Source organism: Sebastes umbrosus, chromosome 1 (assembly GCF_015220745.1).
Source record: "Sebastes umbrosus isolate fSebUmb1 chromosome 1, fSebUmb1.pri, whole genome shotgun sequence".
Taxonomy (NCBI): domain Eukaryota; kingdom Metazoa; phylum Chordata; class Actinopteri; order Perciformes; family Sebastidae; genus Sebastes; species Sebastes umbrosus.
Window position 1 is genome coordinate 3,788,573 of NC_051269.1, and position 13,516 is coordinate 3,802,088.

General features: G+C 41.4%; 1 pseudogene; it reads right to left on the reverse strand.

Moving 5' to 3' along the window:
* LOC119485602 overlaps nt 1-13,516 on the reverse strand; it is a 209,871-nt pseudogene that overhangs the window by 50,574 nt on the left and 145,781 nt on the right.

Genomic DNA, 13,516 nt, shown 5'->3' on the forward strand with positions numbered 1-13,516 from the left:
TACACAGTTTTAAATGTAAACATTCTAAATGGGTCCCAGTTTATTCCTGGTTGCAGTGTATGTGAATATTTTCAGCTGACAGGAAGTACACATGGACCCAAGATGTTGCCGAGCAACACAATTCCGTTGCAATTCTGTCGCAATTCTGTCGCAATTCCGTCGAAAATAGCGTTTCAGACAGAGGGTAAATACAAGTATATTTAGACCGACAGTATGAGGAAAATAAATTGGTTTTTTTTATATTACAGCATATGAACATGTTCTAGTAGAAACACAAAATACAAGTAAAAATGAGCATTATATGGGACCTTTAAAACAAACAGCAAGTTACATCATCCAGAGGATTCTCATTCAGTGCCAGGACATATACATCCAGTGCTCAGCGGCAGATACACGGAAGATCACCACGCACATGCTGTCGGAACTGATGTTCGGTAATTTACCCGACTACACCGCTATGGGCTTCACCACACGTCAGAACCTCTGCATCAAAAACATACATCCATCCACACGTTCATGAAGAAAACGTCAGTAGCTTCTTCTTCCTCAGGATTTAAACCTCACTACCACTGAAATGTCATCATTAGCGAGTTTCTCCCACTGCATAATTATGAACAATGGAAGATTGAGTGTGGACAAATATTATAAGTAGATTATAAGTAGATTAATTTAATTAAAGTCTTAATTGGAATGTTTGTTTAATTTACAGTTGACCTCATTTGTTCAATATGTTAAACACGACAATGATCTGAGGATAAAGGCTGTGATTTCTTGAGGATATTTCCTCCGTCATTTGATTGCGGCCTACCTTCTCACCTCTACTAACTCCCAATAGCTTTGCCCATGTAGCACATTCAAGTGGTGACAGTTTCAAGGAGTCTAAACCAAAGCTATAAATCCGTGAGTGAAAAAAGGGGCGTAATCCTTCATGACACATCCCCCAATGCAGGTGAAGAAGATAGGTAAAGTAAACTGAGGGATCCTTACTTGACAGGTTCCCAGGATTCCCTTTCAAAGCCTCTGTGAATGGACTGAGCGATGGAGGACTCCATCAGGTCCACGTATCGCACCACCAGGGGGGCGTACAAGTCCTGCAGGTGTTTGTGGAACTTCCCGTTGCACAGGTTATCTGAGGGGAGGGGCACGAGGAGGAAGAAACGTGTTAGTGTGGTATCATGACAGTTCAAATGTACACTCAATAACTCAGGAACAGCACATCGTGTGTATCCTTGAGGTCGAACAAATATGTCGAGCTCTGGAATGAACCATCAGTAATGTTACCAACTAACTAGCCAACGTTAGTTATTCAGAAACCTATCTGTGACGTCACAGAGACTACATCCATATTTCATACAGTCTATGGGTATGATGCGCATATCCAGTTTCCAATCTTTCTAGACAAAAGGTTGTAGTCTCTGGGTATTTCTAAATCCAACCCATCACACACATTTCCCCCGGTCTCCGCCGGCTCCCAACTGGTAAAAAGGCAACACTGACAAAGACCACAGGAGATAAAATGGAGGCCAGTGTGTGCTAATGTGATGCCTCACGGCTCCATGCAGCGTGTCTGCTTTTCCTCTCCCCCCTCTCTCTCTCTCTCTTTGTTTTTCTCTCCCCCTCTGAGCATGTATGTGTTTGTGTGTGTTGGCATCGGAGTCCAAGGTCGATGATACACAGTAGGTGCGATGTTTGTTGTGTTCCCTGATTACCACGCTCCCAATTAGCCACTTGAGCGGCTGCTGTCCACTTGGATGTGTTGTGTCCAGGAGTGTGTTCGCAGGGCCCGGCTACCACTGCTTTAGACCTCATTAACTCCTCGAATGGCAGCCCCCGACTTTGGCGCCTGTCTCGTGCTAAGGCTATTTACTGCTACATTAGTGCACCGCTGTAGGGCGACGGGAACAGATGACCTTCTGTGGAAAAAGATGTCCCCGTGATGATATACGCTTTACTTAAGTGTGCGCTTGTTACACTGCGCGGGCAGTGTGGGGCTCTAGCGGTTCATGTTGGTAATGAAGACGGACCCTCTGACGTGACTGTGCTACCCAATGACGCTGCGGTCTGATGCTCTGTTTGAGGATAGTCATTCAGAAAACGAAGGATGGCACAATGGCATGATGAACTTGTTTGTATTTACAGTGTCCTTGCATTTATTGCATATTAAAGGGGCACTGCGCTGATTTTACGCATAAATGTCAGTTTACTAGTGATGAAGAGCCCAACCCAGTGAAGACAATATTGTATTATGTCTTCAGTGGCTCTGGAGGAGCTAAAACCTGCATTACAAGCTTGTGGAGTGGAATTTAAAGGGATATATCATGCTCATTTTCAGGTTCATACTTGTGTTTTGTGTTTCTAACAACAACATGTTTACATACTGTAATGTTCAAATAAATCTTTATTTTCCTCATACTGTCTGTCTGAATATACCTGTATTTACCCTCAGTCTAAAATGCTCGGTAACAGTTTGGGTCCATGTTTACTTCCTGTCAGCTGATGTTATTTACATACACTGCAACAGGAAATAAACTGGGACACATTTAGAACGTTACGTTTAAAACAGTGTAATGGTCTAAATATTGTATATTTGTGACATCACAAATGGACAGAAATCCTAACGGCTTGTTTCAAACGCACAATTTCTAAATACGGGCTGTGTGTATTTCTCCGTATATTGAGCATTTGATAGTTTAACAGTATTTATATAGCACTAAAAAACTGCTTTATAATATAAAAGACATGAAAATCCCCTTTTTACAAGATGGAACCTTTAACATTTTTGCTTTGCTAGGAAAGCAATATTTGCCAATATCCTCCTTTAGAGTCCATCTGAATTAATTATTAACCTAATTTGTAGCACACAGACCGTAGGGGTCTGTTCTAGTCACTGTGTTATTATTGCCAGAGCCGTAGAATTACCTTCCCTCCGTTGGCTGCTGGGTGGTGTAGCTATGTCACTGCAATGCACTTCAATTGCCGTTTTCACACACAATTGACAATATGTAGCAAATGAGAAGGTGGCCAATTTGATGACACTAACAAGTGAGCATAACGAGCGTTTGCAGTCGTCTCTGCTCAGCTGATGAGCGGACCACACTCTGCCTTCTCCTTGACTCCGACTGACAAACTGAAAAGGGGGAAGCATTCCCTCGGGACAATTACCGCCCCACAGATCGAGTCTGCATTGTGAACACTGAAGTGTTTCCTTTACAGGACCGCGGACAGCTCCACGACAGCTCCACGGACAGCTCCACAGTGTCCCTGCAGGCAAGTGCATGCAGTTCATTAGAGAGATGGCTGGCCTGCAGCAACCAGCATCAAGACCTGACCATTATCTTCAATCAGACACTCCTGGCCCTGTTCGCACACACACGTGCACGCACACACGCACACAAACACACGCACAGTTCAGTATGTAAATTGCTCCAGGCAAATGTAGACATGGAGTGCAACAACAGCTGTAAACCTTCATTAGAAATGCTCTTGATTCTTGTGGTTGATTATCATAATAAAGAACTAACCAATCATATGGGGTCCTTTAAGAAATGCCCCACTTTCCAAAATTGGCAAAGCAGGTTTGGATGAGTTGGTGAAACACATCATGTGGCAATGTTTTCTTAGCAAAAGTGGGACAGACGGAAGAGACAACCTTAAACATAAAGAGCTGTTGTGGATAAACGAAGTAACAAGACGTCAGTGGTGTGGAGATACTTTGGTGACTTAAATCCCTGTTAGGTCATGCAGTCGATCGGAGTGTGCCAAACAGTGTGTGGCTACTGACATGAAAACAAATAGCTGATGTATATTGTTACTCTGCAGAGAATGAGTGCCAACTAGAAAAGTTCCATGTGCAGTCAAGCAACAGCCTAACCCTCAGACTAACATTGGTTCTGCTTTTTTCCAGGGTTGTAACCTACTCCTAAAAAAACAACAAAAAAAAAAAGTATACACATCACACATGCTGCAGATTTTTTCAAATGGCAAAACAAGAACATAACAGCCCCAAGAGAAGAGCTCCCTGGCTGTAAAACATTTATCAAGATTTATACTGACAAGATTACAATTATTTTGGTATCATTTATTCATTAAAATAGATTTTTTGTTCTGAATCTAAGAATTTTCAGCTTAAGGAACCTTGAAGCTCATCAGAAATATTGACTTTAGTCATATTTTAACATATAAAACATATTGATATCACCAAGAAATAAATATAGTAAACATGAAGCAATTAAGGCAAAAAGGTGGAAATAATAGAGTCGGCACAATTGCATACAGAGTCAACAGGAAGCTGCCACTGGATGCAAAACAAATGATGATTTGGACTACGCAGTGCGAACTGTAGCGAAAACACATCTGTTGTGAGTTGAAACCATAGAAATTGAATAGGAGTAGAACGGACATTCCCATTCAAACCAACGTAGCAGGACGGTCAGAGCGGTGGCCATTTTTATGTGCACCGTTGCCACTGCGACTGTCGTAGCAGGTTAAGTTCTGTATAATCTAAACCGACTTCCGGCAAGTTGCGGACTCAAGGAGGTGAGGTTTTACAGTAACGACTAAAACGAGCAGTGGAGTAGTGACGTTATGAAGCATAGAGAGTCAGAGTAAATGAGTAAAATTTAACAAATTAATGCTTCATCTACACACTCTCACTTTGATCGGCTCATTTTCTGTCACCAGTGTAGTATTAAAGCATGGTGGAATTAGCTAGCTGGCTACGATTTGAGGGGCGATAACGTCTGAGTCACACAAACGCACACACTCCGCACACACATGGCTAATGTGTATGTTTGCAGCTAGCTAGCTGACCACTACAGCATGTGCAGTGACTACATGGTCTCACTCCTACAGGGCGTCAGCTACCGATGCTTGGGCAGTGGCCCTCCAGTGTTTTAACACCGACGCACAAGGCACCCTTTAGCGTCTTTATGAGACACACTGGGTTTCACCTAACTCCAATATAAACCCATTGTTTCATTACAAGCATTAAAGGAACAGTGTGTAGCATTTAGGGGGGTCTGCTGGCAGAAATTGAAATATAATATTAATAAGTTTGTTTTCATTAGTGTATCATCACCTGAATATAAGATTGTTATGATTTTGTTACCTTAGAGCAGTGGTTCTCAAACTGTTGTACACATACCACTGGTGGTAGGCGTGCTCTCTCTAGTGGTACGCGGAGGAATCTCTGACTATCGATTCCTCTGTATTGATGCTTTTCCACAGTCACGCTGCACAATGATGCATACGCACGCTGTATCATGTTTCAGTTTGTTTAGGACCGGAGACACAAAAAAAAAGTGCTCAACAGCGTGGCGCTACTAAACCTGAGGGGGTGCACCCTATTTTTCCCTGATAAAGCGACACTGTGAACAACAAATCTGTGTTGAAATCAGCAGGAGGAGAGTTAGTAACATAAGCTGTTAGCAGCCGGTGGGCAGCACATTCCTGACTGGCTAAATAACGGAGATATGAGCGTTAATGGAGGTGCCATTGAGTTATTGTTGTGAGGCGTTCAAAGTCGGCTCAGGAAAAAATGACTATTAGGTGAAGGTAAATTACAACGTTATCATGATGCATTCAAATGTAATCTCGTAAAATTTAGTTTTTGGTGAGGAACTTGAATAAATCCAGTTGTTTGAAGGAGATGTTTTCACATTAATATAAAATAGATATTAGAGAGAGAATAATGACCTGTTTAACTTCCTAACACTAGCTCGAAGCAACTTGCAAAGATTTTTTTAATCAAAGCAAATATTTAAATATTCATAATCATTTGAATTGTGTGTTTTTATGCAAACAACCACTATAGATGACAATAACAGAGTAAAGTACAGTACTGTGTACAGTAGGCTACCCTCCATGGTTTTTGGACCTGCAGTTCATGTTTTTATATTTTGGCATGCTGGGGGATTCTCTATTTGTTAAGTTTTGTTAATGGAAACGTTACTACCCAAAACAGTCAGTCAAAACTCCTGCATATGATGTAATTTTCTTAATAATATGCTGTTTGGAGTGATTTTCAGTATGGTAAATGCTGAAAAATAAGTGCGCAGTATGTTTTCTATAAATAAATGTAGTGATAAAATAGAGGTTACGTCTGACAGAATTTGTTTGGCCCCTGGCAATAATCTGGGTTTCTCATGTGGCCCCCCAGGAAAAATAATTGCAAACCTCTGGTCATAATGGTGGTACTTGGAGAGTCAAATACTTTCTGAGGTGGTACGTGGTGTAAAAAGTTTGAGAACCACTGCCTTAGAATGAGCCGTTTCCATCTACTTATGGAGCAGGTCGCCTTCACAGAGCCGGACGCCATGTTTCTATAGTTGTCCAGAACAGACAAACCAAACACCTGGCTCTATAGGGCTATTTACATTTTTGCGTCGGCCACCGTAGTTCTCCTACATGTTTGGCACATGGGAGAAGTTTCAGTTGGTTGCAATCTGAAACCTCACTGCACCTATAAAGAGTGAAAAGTCCTCTAAGGGTGAGAGGGAGGGATGGTGATGGGTCAAACAAACACTGGACCAGGGTACTGGCGTTCGTGTCCCGTGTGAAACCAAAAGTCAAGTGTTTTTTACTAACATGTCATGTGATGTTACGCTACATCGGTGGTTTGTGTAACATGAAAGACATACTTAATTTAAGCCAAACTATGATGTTTTTTCTAACCCTAACTGTGTGGTTTTGCCGCCACCGCTTCACAACGGCAACATATCCGAAGTAGGGATCAGATCAGAATCAGAATCAGAATCAGAATGGTGTTTATTGCCAGGTGTAAGAGGTATACACTAGGAATTTTCACTTTGTTGGTGCAAGACAAAAAGTATAATAACAAAAGAATAGATAAAACGTTAAAATAAGATAAGAATAAAAATGAACAATTTACAAATAAGCTATAAACAAAAATAAACATGATATAAACAGATAGTGCAAATATTGAGAGTGTATGTGATAGTGATTACGTTAACAGTGGATAAATTAGCTGTTTGTGCTGGAAAAAAATACAGATTCTAGCAGTCATTTGCCCCAAAAACAATGTGTAAATAATTGAATAATAATTGACATGAAAGTTTTACTGTTGTAAGTGGTGCACATAGCTCTGTTTGTCTAATGCATGGGGTTTTGTCATACACAATGTGTACTATAAGATGATGTCACAATTTATGTTAACCTGGGCAAGTGGATAATCTGACTTTCCATTCCATTATTTTACCCTTCATCAAACCTACATCCCCAGTGTCTGATCCCTTCTTAACTCATCAACCCACTACAGGACCTACAAGACCAAGCGCAGGGCACGTTCAGCTACTTCAGTCCCCACGCTGACTGTTGAATACATTTCCTTTTAATGGCTCCCTACTCACAGTCCACTCTCAGGAAGTCGTTGAGCAGCTGGAAGAGGGGGAAACTGTCCCAGCTGTCGGGCGGCTGAACTTCGAGAGCTGCGTCCATGTCGGCCGAGTAGAGACACAGGAAGGTCTCGGCGTGCTCCACCATCAGGTCCGACCACCACGCGAAGGCCTTCAAGGGTGGAGAGATGGAAAGACAGAGACAGAATACAGGGAGCGGAAGAAAATCAACAGGTTGAGAGTGAAAGAAAGGAGAAAAATCAGACAAAGAGAGGAGACATATAAGTGTTCCCTATGGGGGAATTTACAGCTTGAATCTCATTTACCGTAAAGGCTGAAGATGTAATGTAACTCCACTGATCTACTGCAAACCTTCTTGGCTCTCTCTCTCACTTCTCACCATATGAAATCAAGTTGTTGCCACCGCGTGATCTCCGGGGAAGCATTCTTCACAACTCAAAGCAGTACAACCGGCGCTCGGGCACGTAAAATCACACGCTTTTCTGCTGGCCCACAGAGGAAACAGCAGCAGCTCCTTGACAGGCATGGCAGGGAGCTACTTAAACACTCACCCGCAGCTCCTTCAGCGAGTCAATCGGAAGAAAAGGAGCCGGCGAGTTGCGTCACGCTCGTATCTCCCCAACGAATAGACGCAGTGGAGTGACTGTTAGGGGGCCGGGCTCTCTCATGCACACCAAAAACACTCACTTTCCTCCATGCACTCCCACTCTTGCCAGGTCTCTTAAGAGGGACCCCTGAGGAAACATGGTGTTTGCTCATTCACATCAAGCTGTCAACACTGTAATGTGAATGTACCCTCAGGCTTACGTGGTGGTGGTGGTGGTGGAAGGGGAAGGGAGGGCATGCACTTGCCATGGGAGCTCGTAGCATTGGGTAGTAGGTGTGAGATAGTTCGCAAGAAGGTACATCTAGTCAGTGCCACTCATGTAATCATCATTTTTTACATTTGAGAAAATAAAAGTAAAAGTATAAAGATGCTGAAGGATGTTTCTTAAACCTCACCAGTATTAAACAACTCTAAGAAACAACTCTCCCGTCAGTACAAACCAATTATATTCAGCGTACAAAGATTTAGAATTTGAACTTGTTTCATAAGTTGCATCTCAGTTTATTAACCCGAACAAAGATGGCAATCAGAAATGATAGCTGCTTATCGAACAACCCTGCACACGGTGGGCTGTAGCTGCAAAACTGTCAAGAAAATGGCACCTGCCAAACTAAAGCCGTTGCACATACTGTAGGGTGTGTACTAAAATTCAGATGTGAAATTGAGCTAAAGTTGTATGGATAATTACCGTACAGAAACATGTAACATTGTATAATAATTGTGAACTAGAAAGTACAAAGAGCGACAGGGCCGGCTGTCAATCACTTGCAAACTCTGACCAAACGGTCAAACTAGGCAGCGCTGATCAAATATGAATCAATATTCTGTTATGTTAATGCCTATTTCTCTCCTCAAATGTTTTCAGAATCATCTTGTAGTGCACGGTTTAGCTGTAAAATGAGAAAGTTTGTGACGCCATTGTGAAATCTGGTGAAGGAACGCCAAGTTCCGGTCACATGACCGGAGCACAGCCAATAGGAACGCTCTCTCTCTGAAATGACCTGTGATTGGTCAAAGTCTCCCGTCACAGGCTAGATTTCCTAAAGCCTGAAAACAGAGCCATGAGGAGGAGCAGAAGTCTAGTTTTCTCTCAGAACACTTGAATTACAATATGCTGAAAGGTTATTATGGAATTGTTTCCCAATGATGCGAAAAATATACTGACTACTGAAGCTTTAAGTAACGTCATTTCCATAGTTATTTTAACCCAACCTTACCAAGTAGTTTTGATGCCTAAACCTAACCAAGCTGTTTTTTGTGAAGACAGAAATTTATTTTGAAAAGACCGTATGCATATAACGAGCGAAATTGACACGTGTTGTTGGACATTTGTGGAGAATGCAGGAAAATGAGGAATAACTTTCCATAACACATCACACTAACCGTTGGGTGAGGATACATCGGACTAAACCGTAAATTTAGACGTATATTTAAAAGCTACCCTTTTATGTGTGTTGGTAGTCAGCCTGCTCTTCTATATTATTTAGTGGTATGAATGGGGCACCATTTTATGACACTGTATCCCAACTCATTATACACCCATTCTGCTAGTCCAGTTGCCGTCTTTGTTTAGGTAGCTATTAACTTTCCTGTCACCATTTTGCACGGAGATGCCCCGTATGAAACTCACTACAGCGGGGGGGGAATATAAATGTATAAGTCGCAGGATAGAGGAGTCTCAGAGGATTTTGAACATGCCTTTGAAAATGCAAGTTTTGTTAAACAACCTGCAGCAGTTCCTCTCAGTTTTCGACACATTGTTTGTAGAAGTTGAATGTAGCAATCAGCATCAAAATCTTGAAGTTCAAATAGATGATTACATGAGAGGCACCCCAAAATGGGCCTGTTAAATAGGATGAGCGATAACCAGCTTTAGAGCCATATGAGTAAATTGCATTGGATTATAATAAAGTTCTGAATGTGTTTTCATTGTGAACTTGACCAAAACAGAACTGGATATGATATACCAACATTTGCCAGGGTCAGAGTCTAATGCTGGTTAAGCTAGTTCAGTAACGTGCTCACATAATTTGAGCAGCAGCATAACGCATTTCCATCGAAATGCAAGGGGAGTGATCGCGTTTTTTTCCGATCACCCAAGCATGCCTCGCATTTCCTCCATTGTGTGTGCTGAAGGATCCAATGGAGAGGGAATGGGTTTCTTTAAGGGAAGGAAAGGTGACACAACACCTTCCCCGAGCTTACTTACTGGATTTGGTCGGATAAATGACACATGGCTAAACACAGGAAAACGGGTTAGCATATTCAGGGATGATTTGGGGTAGATTCCTTAGAAAACAAAAGGTACAGAGTTGTATTCTTTAAGACCAAACATGTTACAGCATCAAAGTCACAACTCTGCACTTTGTTTCCTCAGAACGGAGCTGAATGAGTTCAACAAATAAACACATTGTTTAAGTGCTTGTCTCCGTTCGTCATCACCAAACTCGTTGCTAGCTTAGAAAACTAACAAGCACTGGCAACAAGCACTTGATTTGCGGTGACCACAAGCCGAAAGGTGTTCCGGGTCATTGTTGAGAAGGGAAATGTTAATGATCCTCTACAACAATAGCCGTATCATTAAGTGCATGCACAGGACTTACAGTAAAGGGTAGGGTGGGAGACGGGGGCATATGGCACTAAAACAATCACATACCTCTTTTCCCTGTTCAAACATTTCCCCGCGAACCAAATAAATCATTGAAATAAAAAGCAGAGAGGGAATAAGTCAACTTTGAATAACGAAGTGACAACAAATAGTGATGTTAGTGGCACAGTATTCACAATAAACGGGTAGAAAGACTGGATAGATTTAAGTAATTTTAAGATCAAAACAAACCTTCAAAATGTTCTTCAAGTGTACTTCTTTTCCCTTTGCCTTCATGATTTCTTTTCTTATCCTTCGGTATCTTTTCAGCTCAGTATTTGCCAGATCAACAGAGTTCGACCGACCTGATTGATAATTCTCCACTGCTACGACACCCTTGCCTACGCTTTAGAGTGTGTACTTTGTGTCAGGCAGGCGTGGCCTACTGTGCAGATAAGGCACAGGATGGTGATTCAATCAATCAATAATCACCATCGCCCAACATTTACATGACGGTTAATCAGTTTTCCCAAACATAAACCAACTGATAAATCTGATGTAACATATTGGAAGCAACACCAACAGAGCCTTGCACTACGAAGCAAGCTCAACATACCCAGGGTATCTTCTCGTTATCTGGCTTCACTAACCCTAACAAACGAGATCCCGCTAAGCCAGGGGTCTGCAACCAGCGGCTCCGGAGCCACATGATGCTCTTAAACCCCTCTCCAGTGGCTCCCTGTGGATTTATAAAAATGGAAATGAATAACTGTTTTTTTGTTTACATTTTAATTTTATTTATCATTGTTGTAGGTCTATGGTACGACGGTACGACGGAGAATTAGTGCCACATTGAGGGAAAAAAATAAATCTGAGATTTCGAGAAAAAAGCTGTAATATTATGAAAATAAAGTCACAATATTATAAAGTAGTAATTTTACGTGTTATTTTCTTTTTTTTCTCGTAAAGTTATGACTTTAGTCTTGTAATATTACGAGAATAAAGTCATAATTTTACAAGAAAAAAGTTGTAATATTACAAGAATAAAGTCATAACTTTAAGAGAAAAAAAGAAAAGAACACATATATACAACACAAATTACGACTACTATATAGTAATATTATGACTTTATTTTTGTAATATTATGACTTTATTCTCAAAATCTCAGATTTATTTTTTTCCCCAATGTGGCCCTAATACTCCATTGTACCGTCGTACCATAGACCTACAACAATGATAAATAAAAATGAAAATGTAAACAAAAAAACAGTTGTTCATTTACACAATTTCTTTTAAAAATCCACAGGGAGCCACTAGAGAGGAGCTAAAGAGCCGCAGGTTACTGACCCCTGTGTTAGACAGTAATGAGGTTCATGATATCAGTAGCTGGCATGGCTGGTAGAGAGGCAACCCTTACTGCTCATTGCGTTTAATCAGCACCACCTTTTTCAGTCTTGTTACTGCTGGCTTTGACCATTCAGTCAATTCTCGTTCAGCCAGACACCAGCCCATACTGCCACGAAACTACAGGCCCATGTGTGTGTGTGTGTGTGTGTGTGTGTGCGTGCGTGCGTGCGTGCGTGCGTGTGTGTGTGCGCGCGTGTGCAGATGCATGCACGTATAACGGGCACACTGACCTCAGCGTGGTGTTCCTCATTCTGCTGAAGCACCTCGATCACCAACTCGGCCAGGCGAATATTGTCCTCCAGTTTTTTAGCAGGGGTGACTAACCGCCCTACGTTCTCTGGAACACAAAGGTCAAGGGTCAGCGCGGGTAGCCTCTGAGTCTGATCAGTTCTTTCTCTTGTTACTACTGCATGCATACAACCTCGTGCGTCATGCCTTATTTATAATTTTTTGCGTAAAAAGTTTGCGCTGATCTTCGCAGGGCTTGCAGAGAGCTGCAGGGCCACGCACCTCCTGAAAGATGTGACTACGCACCAGGCATCGGGGACGCCACAGAAGTTTGATTGGACATCAGCGCTGGGTATATATATACCACCTCCTCATTTGGTTCTCTCTTTTTCTCCTTATTAATTAAAGGCACCTCATCATCATCCAACTCCTCCAATATTTTCTTTTTTTTTCAGACATGGAGTGGTGTTGGGCAAAACGTATTTGGAATCATTGAAACACGCCTATCAAATAAATCTAAGACCGCCTGACAAAGGAAGTTGAAAACCACATGTCCAAATCAACAACAGATCACATGCTGTTATTTTCATCTTTTCTCTTAAACTTATGACTTTATTCTCATAATACTACGACTTTTTTTCTCGTATAGTTATAACTTTATTCTCATTATATTAAGACTTTTTTCTCGTAAAGTTATGACTTTATTCTCATAATATTATGACTTTTTTCTTGGATAGTTATGACTTTATTCTCGTAATGTTACAACTTTTTTTTCTCGTAAAGTTAGGACTTTTTTCTCGTAATATTAGGACTTTTTTCTCGTAAAGTTATGACTATATTCTCGTAATATTATGACTTTATTCTCGTAATATTACGACTTTTTCCCCCTCAATGTGGCCCTAATATGCCGTCGTACATTTGCACATTGGCCCTCACTGCAGTAGACTTATATACAATATACTTAGACTATAAACTTCATCACAATGCTCAAATGTTTTGAGGCTCCAGAAAGTTTTTCTTTTTCTTTTTTTGGCCTAAAATAGTTCTTTTGATAGTAAAGGTTGCTGACCCCTGGCATAGACGCACAGCTGCAGGAGTATGACTCAGGTATAAAAAAAAAAAAGTGCACAGCATGCATGTTATTCTGCCTGAACACTGAAGCAAGAAGATTAAGTCACTCACAAGCTTAGCTATTGCCTCAAAAAGTGATCCTTAGTCCAGTCTACAGCCTCAGCCTAAATCTCTGGGACAATCAGAGAATCAGCTTGCTCTAATTATGGCTGGGGATCAGACCTCAGGATAGAACAGTGTGAA